General features: G+C 42.6%; 1 protein-coding gene across 3 annotated transcripts in view; it reads left to right on the top strand.

The window, feature by feature from the left end:
* The window catches only part of UVRAG (UV radiation resistance associated), a 309934-nt gene that overhangs the window by 292933 nt on the left and 2674 nt on the right, over positions 1-14327 (top strand). The gene's annotated exons all lie outside the window — the stretch shown is intronic.

Genomic DNA, 14327 nt, shown 5'->3' with positions numbered 1-14327 from the left:
CTCTCCCTCTATCCCTCCCCCTGTTCTCTCTCTCTCTCCCTCAAATAGATAAATAAATATTAAAAAAAAAAAAAAAAAGTAAAGTGAAGTGAATTGCCAAGGTCACATGCTCCTAAGTGATGGAGCTGGGGCCAGAAACCCAGATATCTGGCTCTTGTCTTTTTATCACATGATGCTGCCCCTTCTTAATCAGTGGTCATCCTTCTCTTTCTCTGCCCTTTCCCAGCCCTCCTGTCTCTGTGCCACATGATTTCGAACACCTGTTACCTTCCACAGGGAAATCTACCAGAGTCAAGTCCAGAGCACTAAGAAAATACACTGCTGTGGTATCAAGGCAGCAGTCCTGGTGAAAACACTCTTTGAAGCTTATCCTACCCCATACACTCAGAGAGGGAAGAAACTCAGAGTCAGAAAACTTTGTGAAGAATTGGGGAACTGTAAGACCAAAAGAAACAGAAATGATTATATGTTTCATCTCCATTCCTCAAGAAAAGAAAGCTGAAGGAAGCACATGGGTTTGCCTAAAACATATGTTTGCTCCCAGTGTTTGCCTTCCCCCAATTTTATGGTTTTTTCTGATTGTTTGTTTGTTTGTTTTTCAGAATAAGACATGATAAAAGTGGGATTTCAAAACCATCTGTCCTGCTTTATATGTAGAGTTTTTCATTCCAAGTTTAATTTTTCTCAACTACAGAGCTTAAATCAGCAACTTCATGCAAGGCAGCGTAATACAGCAGAAGGAGCACTCGATCTGGGAATCAAAAAATGTAGGCTCCAATTTCAGTTCTGTCACTTAGTTTTCATTAAGTTAGTAGCACCAGCCTTATTTCCCAAGCATAGTTGCATGGAGCAAATGAGGTCATGTCTAAGTGAATGATAAACTAAAAAGGACTATGCAAAGTATTGTTAAGTAGGATTTATGCTTTTAACAATTCATTAACTATCTCCTCTGCATATAGCACTATTTAAGAGACAAAAAAGATTCAAAAGTGTAAGGTAACTCCTGCTCTGTTTAGATGACAGTTGTTTAGTTTGGAATCTAAATGAGTGGATAAGACAAATTAATATTTTGAAGGACATGACTTGCAAGAATTTCCCTGTGCGTTGTGCATTCTTGCTGTCACGTTGGGTCTGGAGCCTGAGACCCAGCTTCAGTGTACAGTCTGGTAACTGCTGGAGGTCAACCTTGGTCTGAGTTGTTTGACGTTTTAGGATCAGGTGTGCAGTTTTTATAGAGACCACGTCAGTTTCCGTGACCTTATTGAAGATGGGACGCTGAAGAGAAGCATCGTTGACTATCCCGCAGCTTGCTAGAATAGTTCTCCGGATTCCTTCTACCACTTAATGGTGGGACTTAGGCAGAAACAACTAGTGGCTTTGTGTTGGGTCATCTCACTTAAGTGGTATAAATCTCTAGATGGCATTTCTGGTGACCTATAGTTTATCTAGTCTTCCATTCCTTTTCATAAGTAGAGAGGACCAAGCTGAACAGCTTTGGAAGGAAGGAAGGAGAGAGGGAGGAAGAGGAAGGCAGGCAGGAAGGAGGAACTTTGGCACATTTTAAGAAAGTCCCTTTTTTAAAACTGAGAATAATGAAAATCAAGAGCAAGTGGGCCAGTCTACTTTTTTTTTTTTAATCTGAAGGTAGTACTATAATAGTTTAGCTTTTAAGCCAAGCTATTCACCTTTGAAAATGAAGCAGTATCCAGCATTAACATTTTTTGAAATCCTCTTTAAAAGCAAATGTGTCCTCTTTCCTTCCCTCTATCATGCTTACATGGAATTCAGCAGTAGTTTCTGGCAGGTGACCCTGAGGGACTTAAAAAACATGCTAACTGATGTTAGTTTTTAAATTTAGATCAAATGACATTGTCTTTGAAGTCTCAAGTGTACCACTTAAGGTAGCGGCATCAGATGGGCTTGCCTTTCAGAGTACCTCTTGCAAACTGGCATCCTTAATATGAAAAGTGAAGCCTGGTCAAAAATAAATGAAAAAGAAAGTTTTATTGGAGTTGTTTACTCCAAGATAGCTATTTTAGAAGGAACCTTGACAAGTCATCTCGTTGCCTCTAGACAGGAACACACAAGGCATATGGGTATCTGTAGTATTTTAAAAGACCTTGGGGGACCAGGCTTCTTCCATAACTCATTCCAGAGTTTAAACACCCTCGCTTCAGGAAATTCTTCCCTATATTTAACTTACAGGCCCCCTCCTGCGGTTAACACCCATTTCCGCTTTTTTCTGTCTCCAGTCAGGATGGAGAACAGCTGGCCAACATCCTTTGTGTGCTAACCCTCCATCAGTGACAGAAAGTCATTTGGGTATCCCTGGGCTTCTTTTCTCAACCCCCAGCAACTAAGTCTTTGAACCAAACTGGACTCTTTTTCTCTTTGTTTTTATGTGTGTCTTGTGTACTTTTGTTAATTCCTTCTGATTATAAAGTAATATGTGCTCAATGAATCAAATTTGGGAGGTGTAAAAATAAACAGATGAAGGAGGAATAATAACCCCACAATCTAGGAACAAAAACCATTGTTGATCAGTTTTCTGTGTGTTTCTCTTATAGTTGAGATCCTGTAGTCTATATCAGTGCTGTCCAGTAGAAATATAGTCTGAGCCACGTGTGTAAATTTAAATTTTCTGGCAGACATATTATAAAAATGTAAAAAGGAATAGGTACATTAATCTTACTATTTTATTTAATTCTAATAAAATCCAGTTATAACTCATCAACATGCAATCAATATTTTTAAAATTATTAATAAAATATTTTGCATCCCTTTTTTCATACTAAGCCTTCTAAATCTGGTATATATTTAAAGACAGTATGTCTCAGATCCAGCTAGCCACGTTGCAGGTACTTGGGGACCATTGGCTGGTGGCTACAGTGTCAGACAGCATAGTCCATCCATACAATTGTATATACTACTCTTTACATCACATCTGTTTTTTATTTTAAGATTTTATTTATTTATTTGACAGAGAGAGAGATCACAAATAGGCAGAGAGGCAGGCAGAGAGAGAAACAGGCGGAGAGAGAGAAACAGGCTCTCTGCTCAGCAGAGAGATGCGGGGCTTGATCCCAGGATCCTAAGACCATGACCTGAGTCGAAGGCAGAGGCTTAACCCACTGAGCCACCGAGGCACCCCTGTACATCACATCTTAAGCCTTTTATAACGGCCATTTAAAACTTTTTAGCATCATTTTAATGGCTGCATAATATTCTCATTTAGATTTACTGTATCTTTAAATAGTTTTGTTTTTCATGTTATAAATAACATGTTCTTCTTTTTACCTTCTTTTTTACATTAACAGAATGTTTCTCAACACGTTGCCAAAAAAAGAAAAAAACCATAAATTATTCCTTTTGAGTACAACTAATTAAATCCATCTATTCATAAAACAAATAAGTTTATTTAATACTCACTCTTTACTGTGTTCGATTGGAAAGTGAAAGAGTAGATTTCAAGAAATAGAAGACAAGTCCTGTCCCCCCTTACAGTGTTTACAAGACTTGGCTCCATAGCTGGACTGCACACATATTGTATTTTATTCTGCTTTAATGACCCTTCACTTCATTTCTTACTCTTGCCCCCCTACACACACACACACACACACCACACACACACCGATTAACTCCCCCCTATCCTTCAAGGCGCTGATTGAATACGGCCTCCTGTGATGAGTCCTCCAGATGATCACTGGCTTCCTCCTGCTGCAATATACCAAGTGTGCATTGTACGCAAAGCACCATGGTGTTCTGGTTACTGGTTAACTCTCCATCTTCTTGACTACAATGGGAACTCCTTTCTGATAGAAACCTTATTTTATACACTTTGTCATTTCCAGAGCCTAGGAGACTGCCAGACAGTGACCGTGGATGTCAGTAACGTCTACTGAAATATGTGTTGAAACACAAGTGAGCGTATTAAACATCAGTTGGATGGGCTAATTACAAGTGCTGTGGCTGTTCAAAGAGATTACTTTAAGTCGACATGGTTAAAGGCTTCAAAGGAGGTTGGACTCGAATTGGGCTTTGGAAGATGGGCATATTTAAATGAATGGAGGGAAAGAATTAGCAGAAAAGCCGCTAATGTGTCCTGTACTAAGAAGTCAGTATTTTTTAGGAGGGCCTGTGTAGCACGTGCCAGCTCTCAGCAGATAAGCATCCTTCTGGATCTAAAGGACTGTATTAAGTTTCAAGAAGCCTGTAGAGCTATGGTCTGTGCCCATTAAAAGCCGACAAGGGTTTGCAGCATTAAAAATGATTACTGACTACTTCAGCATGACCTTTGAATTTAAAATCAATTCAGATACAATTCCCTGTGTTTTAAGTTTGGAGTTTAACATTTAAGATCATTTTATGTGATGCTTCTTCCACAATTCTGTTAGTAAAGAGCAGTATATAATAAGTAATGCCATTATAGCTAATGCCAAATGACTGTTAGGGCCAACCAGGCACTCTTCCAGAGCATTCTGAGTGTATTAGTTAACTCATGTAATCCTTACAACAACCCTGAGAATTAGGACCCACTATCCTGCCTCATCTTCTCAATGAGGAAACTGAGGTACAGAAAGGTGAAAATAACTTAAAGGTGACCCAGCCATCAAGCAGAGGAGCTGGACTTGGACCCAGGCCAAACAGTTTTAGGCCCACTTTGTTACTCAAGCCTTGTTTATAACTACGTTAAGACTAAAATGTTTTATACATGGGACTGTTTAGCACCCTGTGATTTCAGGAAAAGAATGCTATCATTATAACACTCTCCTGGTTTTCTTCTTTCCTCTCTGACCACTCCCTCTCATTTACAATCTCCTCTTCCTCTACCTCAGCATAAAGAACGGGAGCTCTTCAAGGCTCAGTCCTAGGCCCTTTTTTCTCCAGTTTATTCTCCAGCCTAAGGTGATCTTATCCACAACCATCATTTTAATTATTACCCAAATTGAAAGGAAACACAAGCACAGAATCTTCAGCCCAGGTCTCTTTTCAGATTTCACACCTCCCTTCCCTTCAGACTACCTCCTGAATGTTTTCACAACACGTGCTGTGTGCCTGTGTTTTTTTCCTTCCTGCTGGCTGCCCCAACCACCATAAGCCTCGTGGTCTTCCGGTGCTCTGTTTAAGCAAATGGAATCTCCATCCATTCTTTGACAGTGGCCAGAAAGCCATGCATAATCCTTGCTTCTTCACTTGCCCTCTCATCCCCATAACCTTGGAAACCCCCACTGATTTCTCCTGACAGGTCTACTATCTATATTGGTAGATTTCCATTCTGGTCCAAGCCCCCATTGTCTCCCACCTACACTGCTGCACAGCCTGTGGTCCCCAGCATCCACTCTGGGCCCCCTCCCATCTCTTCTCCAACTTCAACCAAAGGGCACGTTCCAAAAAACTGATCAGTCAGTCAATTAATAGATCTCTCTTTCCGCCACCTTTGCCTTCCCCACCCCCGGCACACACACCAGTAGCTTAAAATGCTTTAATGGCTTAAAGAGAAAAATTATCAATTTGGTCTGTGGACATCTACATGATCTAGACATTGTTTTCCTCTCCAGCTTTATCTTCTGCCATGCTGCTCTCCACTTGATGAGATGCAGGGGCTTGTCATATGCTCTTCCTTTCACTTGGAAGATGCTCTTAACCACCAACCCATTCTTCACCCGGTGAAAAATTCTACGAACGCTTCAGTTCCTGACTTTTTCTGGATCAGTTCTGTTACACGCTCTATTAGCCCATGTCCTCACCTGCACAGCATGTGTCAGAGGTTATCATTTTACATTTTTGTCATAATTTTGTGACAGGTTTCTGTCCTCTCCACTGTGACAGGTATCTGTCCTGTCCACTGTGGGGTAAGCTCTGCAAAAACAGGAACTGGGGCCTTATTTTCAATCATTATTGTGTCCCTAGTGTTTAGCACATAATAAACATTTAATAAATATTTGCATCAGGGAGTAAATCATTTGTCAGTATTCATACAGTTTCATGCTGCACCTCTTGGTAGTATGGAGGACTACCGAAGACAAGGTTCCCCAGAAACTACCCCCGGAGCCCCACAGTCTGTCACTAAGTGATGATTAGATGGCAGCTAATGTAATTCAGGCACTTCTTCTAGAGACCTCCAGCATCTTGGGAAATGGTGGTGGCACTATTCATTTTTCTTTCAAAATAACAAACACCCAGAGCCCCACGGTTCAGCTCATGTCAGAGCTTATTAGAAATGTGGAGGTAGTTGGGCTTTTAAAGTATCTTTCGAAGACTTCATTGCACAGATTCTGTCACTGGCTTATGGAGCCTAAAACTTCCTTTAGCTCTCTCTGCAAGTCTATTTTTGAAATTCAGAAAGCAATCTCTGACCAAGGTTTTAGTCTGTCTCTGAACATCTCCCTGAGGCTGGGTTCTGTGAGATTGCCTCCTCCAGTGTCCCTGCCAAAGGCGGAGGCTACATTCCCCCCACCCCAACCGCCAATTCTCAGCCTAAATACTCTATTACTCCATTCAGACACTCCAGGGGGCCCCTGGTATTATCTCCAGCATCTCTTTCTGTTCCTACAGACCATTTTATGGTCTTCATAATGTTTGTTGCTGGACTGTGATTTTAATACATCCATTTGTATGGTGATTTCTTACAATGAAAGCTGATGGGTAACGTGGTTGACTTGACTCATCCTGGGACCCCTCTCTATCTCACTAAGGATCACTCTCTATTCCCTGATCCCAGGGAACTCGGCCTTGAGACTGAGGTGGAGCTGGCCCTCAGATGAGCTCCTGCCTGTGGGTATCCCCTTAGCCTCTGTCCGCTGCCCTGTGCTGAGGCCTCTTTTTCCCAAGCTAGGCCTTCTTGTCCAGGGCCATGGAGGCCTGATGGTCAGGCTCTCGGTCAGATCACGTAGCCTGGGGAAATGGATTTCTTCAGCTTGCTTTTTTTACCCTTTGCCTCTGAAACTTTCTCTTTTACAAATCCATCTTTCCATCAGTCCTTAGTTGAAATAAAATTTAAAGGCTCCCTTGTTCAGTTATACCTTTTTAAACTTTCTGTTTTTATTTAGTCAGACTTTGGCAGAAAACCTTCCAAGCCGAGCCCAGGGGAAAGGTGACCATTGGCACAGGTTTCAGCCTATGCTTTTGGCCCAAATTTGTTTCTATTTTTATTTTGTTTCTTGTTTTTGTTAACATCCTGGGCAAAGATTAAGCACTTTCGCTTATCTGGTAATGGTGAGAGGTCTTTAGATTGCTTGCCTGTGGTCAGGATACTGCAGGCTTCAAACCGTTAACCCCCAGCCACCTCCTGAGAGATAAGATCTAGCTGTTAAATTTGGCTTTCCCAAAAGGAGTCTCTGTGCTTCTGCTTGATCTGAGAGAGCAAGGAGAAAGATAAATCCCAGCTTTTGCTGGATTCTGAAAAAGGATAGTAGTCTAATTTATGGAGGTTGTTTTTTTTTAAAAAAAAACTAACTTTATGTCATAATTCCGTAGCTGCCAAAAGATGTAATTCTACCTCAGCTTCGCCTTGGCAACCTGCTTTTGGCACTGGGCGCAGCGCTGTCGTTGCTCTGCATTATTTAAGCAGTAATCTTTAAGAAGGTGAGAAACTATTATTGCTTTTTTAGCACAGTTGACATGCTATTGGCGCAGAGGAGTACCTAGAGCTTCAAACATTTCTAATGGCCGTAAACCAACTTAAACACCTCCACGGAGAGGCCTCACAGCCGTGAGGTCATATCTTGCTGCAGGGGGAGAAAGAAGATCGAATGTTGTTTAAAAGCAGGGTGTTTTTTTTCTGTTTTCTTTTTAAGTATTCTTATCCCACTGAGTTGTAGCTGTCGACTTTGGCCGGGATCCAGACAATCAAGATTTAGCATTTTGACCAGCTGTGATCTAGTAATGTTCCTCAGAGGAGACGTTCTGTAGGAGGGAAAGACACATATTTGAGACTGTGGACTGTGCTCCCTCCCAGTACCTTACAGAGTGGGACCTGGCCATAGACCGAGAGAACCAGCAAAAGTGAATCTGAAAGAGAATAGGGAACAAAACCATTCCCCATGGCTAAAAATTCACCCTGCCTTCAGGAACTCTCTCAATGTGGCCAATCTTTACGTTTTTCCTTTATTTCCCTTTCCCCTGAGTCTCCACATTTACATCATTTGGTGGCAAAATGTATTCCTATTTTCATAATCGATGCTTGGACTCCATCAGCATTCTTACAGCAGAATAACAGTTCCTAGGAAGCCAAACAAGTCACCAAACTTAAAAATAGAGGCAAGAACAGAAAAGCAAGAGAAGACACCAAGCCGCTTAGCCTAAACATTATTCCTCTGAGTCTCCCTCCTCCCTCAAGTAGAAGCATGATTAAGTGTCTGTGTTTTGGTGTCAAGTCCTGGGAACTGGGAGAGAGAACCAACCTAATTTATTTAGTCAGATTGTGTCTGTTTAGTCACAGTGAGTGCTTCTGACCTCAGGCAAGTGACCTAACCTCTGAGCCTCCCTTTCTTCATCGGTTAAAGGAGGACAACATTTGTAATACATCACAAAGATGTGAGGCTGAAGTGAGACCACGTAGAAAGCCATCCACAGAGTGCTCACTTCATCACACTCCCTTACTGTTAGCTGCTGCCGTTGTATCATTAGTAACAATCTATGCCGTACCTACTCGTTGTACTAGGAATTTTACTCCTGCTGTAACCACCTTCAGGTGGCTCTCCACGTTTCACAGAAGAGGGGACCTTGGTTCAGAGCACTTGGTGCTTAGGTGTCTCCCAGGCTCTGTGCCGCTGGGGCTCCCTGCCGAGCTCTGGAATGTTATATAGGGGGACGTAGAAATGGAATCGCATTTTGGACTGGTGCTTTCATACCTTATTTTCTCTCTCCCAGTCCTTCTGTTTAAAGGAGGCTATTGCTTTAGGCAATAAAACCAGCAGAAAGAAGAGGAGGAGGGGAAAGTGGCAGAGGCAGGAAGAGCAGCAGGGGGTTGGGAATGAACTGGGTTCTGCTGTCCCCCACGTTGGCTTCATGGCAAAGTATTTGTCTAGTGGTCCTAGAAGGCTGAGCAGGATCCTCCTCCTTTAGGACGGGACAATAGAAATTCCCCCCTTAGAAAAATTCCTTCTCCCTGAAGCTAGATTCATATAGAAAAATGATACATCAGGGGTTTGGGGACAATTGGAATGTACCTCCAAGGATGCTGGGAAGTTTTTATAGTCCCTGAGCATTTGGTAGATCATGTAAATAGAGGCAATTGAGCATTTCTACTTTATTCAAAGCCTTCCCCACCCTATGTCTTCAAGAAAAAAGAAAAAAAAAAACTGGGGGGATGTTTCGCTTTTGATTGATTTAGTACCTTTCCTCCAAAACTCTTTTACACTTGCCTAAGTTCTCATTCTCCCTCTTGCAGCTGGCTCCCTTCTGTGCACAAGTGGAGACGGGGCAAGAGGGAGGAATTCTGTTTGTCCCCATTCTAAACAGCATTCTGTACTGGAGGAAATGGCAGGAGGAAGGAGACCCGAATTTTGGTCTTTACTTCTGGTTACCTATATGCCATGGTCCCAGATATTATATGCCTTTGAGCCTCAGTCACCCCTTCTGTAAAATGAGGGCAGTTCTTTTGGAATTCAAAGCCCATGGAAGCTGATAATGATGACAGCAGCCACAGTTAACAGCTTCTGCTGCCAGTAGCTTATATGCCAGGCATTCTGCTAAGGGTTGCAAGTACGCTATTTAATCCTTGCTGTAGTCCAGTGATCTGTTTTGTGATGGAGAAAACTAAAGCACAGAGAAGAGGAGGGGCTGCCTACAGTCCTATAGTCATATAACAAGCAAGTGGTGAGTCTAACCTTAAGTTAGAACTCCAGATCGAGGGGCGCCTGGGTGGCTCAGTCGTTAAGCGTCTGCCTTCGGCTCAGGTTGTGATCCCAGGGTTCTGGGATCGAGCCCCGAATCAGGCTCCCTTCTCCATGGGGAGCGTGCTTCTCCCTTTCCCACTCCCCCCTCTTGTGTTCTCTCACTCTCTCTATCAAATAAATAAGTAAAATCTTAAAACAAAACCAAAAAACTTTAGATCGACAGTCATGGCTGCAGCGCTTGGAGCAGGATCCAGGTTTTGAGCCTCCTTTGTCATCACCACCCCTGTCTCCAGCTACAGCTGAAGACATAACAACAGGTAACTGACTGCAATAAATCAGGACGCACAGAATGAGAAAGAAATTAATCACCTTAATTTAGAGAGATCAGAGAAGACTTGATCCAGAGAAGCCAAATTTAAAGCAGACTGCCCTCCTTGATCTCTGAACTCCAAACTACTTGGCTTCTCCCTCATCAGGCTATTGTTTGTGACTCTGGGGTATCCTTTTGTACTTGTAGCAAAAGGTTGATCATGAAGTAATCTAACAGTCCCGATGTGGTTCAGTTACTCAACAACCTATTCCGTGTTTCCCTAAACTATGGCCTGGTAAATTGGCAATTACAGTATCTTTGGGTTGTTTTTTAATAAATTCCTTTTAATTGCAGCATTAAACCCCAGATGTCATGTTTCCAGGTTTCCAGTTTGAACCTAAGCCAGGCTGGAAAAGACATCCACTCAAGGCAAACTGCTGATGAGAATGTGTGTGGTGAGCCAGGGGACTCGGTCTAGTTACCACACCTCATATCTTGGGCCCCCTGATCTAGTGCCACAGGGCCCTTAGGGACCCCTGACTAGAGTGGAGGATGGAGCAAAGCGACCATGTTTCCTGCAGCATATACCCCTCCCCAAAACATCCAGGTTCACTCCGGTTGTTTCTAAGAGTAAAAATTCCTGATTAGTGACTCATCGCCACAACTTAAATAATGTACCAATTTCATTTGATAAGTAAATTGTCAGCAGCCTTTAAAAATTGGTCGTGTAATTAGTAAATCTATGCATTTTGACCTCTTCTTCCATCTAGATGAAATAGTCATGAAGCCAGACTGTAATCAGACAGAAAAAATCTTGAAACCTTCCAGGCATTCTTTTTTGATCTATCATTTGCCTCTTTAATTGCTACCTTTCTGTATTTTAGGCAATGGTGGAAGTAAAAATGCCCCTTTTCTTATTGTAAGAATTTAGCTTGTACTAAAATGTGTAACAAAGATTCATTCTAGAAACTTTCTATTAAATGTTAAAATCCAAATTATTTTATTAGAAGTCTTTAATTATGTTTTTAGAGATGCTTGTAGCAGTTTGTTTTTTAATAGCAAAATTTTAGAAATACAAAAATAAGGGAATAATATTCCATTCAGTAGAGCAGCCATTTTGAATTGTTTACCGAAAGGTTTTAATAAAATCCAATGGCAGGATACAGAATTGTGAGAGAGTGTGTGTGTGTGTGTGTGTGTGTGTACCACAAACATAACTTCAGGTTTTTTCTCTTTCTTAATTAAACACACATATGTAAAATCAAAGTCTAAAAATAAAATACTCGGAATTAATTGTGGTTATTTGATAGGTAATGGGCTTGTGAGTGATTTATATTTTTCATATAGTTTATATTTTTTTAGTTTTCCAGGGAGTATAAATTATTATAATAATTAAAAATGCATGTGTGTTTGCATATATTTTAATGTGATCATTCAGCACTTCAGCTGTTTAGAACTCAGCTATCTGAAAAATCTGGACCACTGCTAAGATCCTGGAAGTAATAAAAAAAATTAACTCTGAGCAGCCAAAACTAATGTTACAAAACTCATAAAGTTAAGAATGTTATGCCCTGGATGTAGCTGGCCCCCTCACTCAAGCCTACGTACTCTTACTTGGCACACAGTTCTCAGGCCATCCACCGCAGGCAGGCACAGCGAGTCAGAAGCAGACATTAACCAAAGACAAGGGCCTGCAGACTGGAGCACCAGCGCAGGGACACCGCCAGCCACGCAGTGAGAGAGGACCCAGGGAGGCGTGGGTGTGGGCGGGAGAGCCTGAGACCCAGACCCAACGCCACTAAGTGTCCCATCTTGTCTTCCCAATATCTGTCCGTAATGCGTGTTCATATCGATGGCCCAGCATTGTCAAGAAGATCCCCTTTTCTTCAACTTACCGTCTTTACAATTATAAGAAAGACTTTAATAAAAAACTTTTGAAAGGTCTTGTTACACGTGGCTACAAATGGGGGAAAGAAAACATGTGGTGACTGAAGGGCAAATTCTAGACACGGAGACATTCTTGGCTATCTGTAATAAGTCATTTCTTTACCATTCTTCAGAGGGGACATTTTACTGTTACTTGGGCTTTCCAGATAGTATCTGATACTGTCATTACCTGGGTTTTCATAAAAATCTAAAGGATTTTTGATGAAAGGATGTCAGAAAATGACTAAGTCTCTACCTTGCAAAGCCTTTAGAATCCATCCGTTAAAATCGGAGAAGCACCCCAGCGCTTCGAGACGGACTGGGCGGGTTAAATGAGAAAGCCTGCGTAAGGGCATTCAGCTGGAGGCTGGGCATCTCACTGGCAGTTAGCAAATGTTAGTTGAATTTGAATGTGATTTTCCCATTTGGGACGCAACAGCCTGGGCTCTGGAGGCAGCCTTGAGCAAACCGCATAACCCATCCACCTGCTTACCTTTTCCACCAGGTAGATGTGAGGGTTCAGCTTTATTGATGGGCAAGAAAATCATAGCTCCCTTCCCAATAGATTGGAGGGGAGGGATGTCATGCTTGATTACTTTTCTGTTGTACAAAGTTGTGGAGAGCTTTCACAGAGTCTCCTAATCTAAGAGGGCTGCAAAAGCCCCTTTCCTCTTGTGTCAGCAGCACAGTGTGTTGGGCCCAGGCCTGTTCCTCCTGCAGCCCAACAGAGAAGCAGAACAGGGTGCTTGCGGGGCGCGGGGGGAGGTGTGCGGGTGGCGTCAGGGGGGCCCTGTCATTGAGCCTTCATAGCTGCGAGCGCTCCTGCACCTGACTCTGGCTGTGTGCCAAGGATACCACCTGCGGCGTTCCAGGCTGCTGCACGTGATGTGTCCCTCCTTCTGGGTTGGGGTGGCAACTGAAAGCTTGGCCTGTGTGCCCGGAATAGAAGGTCTAAGGGTAGTCCTGAGGCTGTGTTTTAGTCTGATTACCTAGGGCCCCTGCAGAATCATTTAGAGAGGGATACTGTCAGCAGGTGGTAGAGTAAAATCAACAAGGTAGGCAAAAACGTGTGGCTTACCCAATTACTGTGAGTTTTGACAACATATTAACTGAAAGCCTAAATTAAGGCCAGTAGATTCTTCTCTGTTTTGTTTTGTTTCTCTTGAGAACTGAAAACAGTAATTTGCTGGTCTACTTGCCTTGTTTTATATGTGCACCAGTGACCACCCCTAATTATGAAATCTCTCCTGGCACCAGCACTTACAGCCAAGCTATGGAGTCTGATGAGCCTGTGGATTAGCAGCCTGGTGGTTGCCTTTATGCAAGAAGAAAAACCCTTTCTTAGATGTCTGAGACCACGGGCATAATCGAGCATCAGAAAAAGTCTGAGAGAAGAGGGAGCAAGCAGCTGGCCCGAGGGCTTGTGGCTGAGGACAGTGGTGGAAGGAACCCTAGCTCCTTCCTTCTTATTCAGGGCACTTAGCATAACTTGACCATGTATTGTTTCAGTAATTATGGCTGACTTTCTCCTGCAAGATTGGAAGCTCCTCAGAGGCAGGGCCTGCTCTGTCTCTGCATCCGTTTGCCCTCCCCAAGGTTTGGCATGTGTAATAGCTGGTCGTTGGGCAGGTATAGTTCCATGTCTAGCCTCTTTGCCTGACTGATAGCTGCTGTTTTGCAAGCCACTTCTCTGGATGCGTCCTCTCTTGAAGAATCCAAGTCAAATGGATCTTGTGTTTGCACCTCCTTCTGTCTCTGGCCCCTGTCTGTTCACATCGGTGTATTGAGCGGACAGGCTCCACCCAAGTGTACTATCTAGAACAGTGATCCATACTCCAGGCTGGCCTCACCAGCACAGCATCTGCTGTGACCATCATTTCCAGGGTCTGTATTCTCGATTTCCATTAACTCGTGATTATTTATTGTTTCAGACTTCAGGGTAGTAGTAGTGGATACCCTACTTTCTTGACAGGGTTTTTGTGAGAACCAAGTGAAACGAGATACATGAAATCACTTTAGAAACTAAAATGCTTTGTATAGTGAAGCCGTAATTGTTATTGCTGGCCCCAAAGTGTCTTCCTGAGAAGGAACTCAAGTTCAGGAGAGGGCACTGAAGACCAAGCATTGTAAACCATGTGTGTGTGACCAGCCTTAGGAAGGAGAAGCCATTTTCCAAGTTAATGTTTCATTAAAAAAATAGCTGGATATATATATTAGATCGATAATAATATCTAATAGATACAGATACAGAT

The sequence above is a fragment of the Mustela lutreola genome, chromosome 1 (genome assembly GCF_030435805.1).
Source record: "Mustela lutreola isolate mMusLut2 chromosome 1, mMusLut2.pri, whole genome shotgun sequence".
Classification (NCBI taxonomy): Eukaryota; Metazoa; Chordata; class Mammalia; order Carnivora; family Mustelidae; genus Mustela; species Mustela lutreola.
This window is presented reverse-complemented; position numbering and strand designations above follow the sequence as displayed.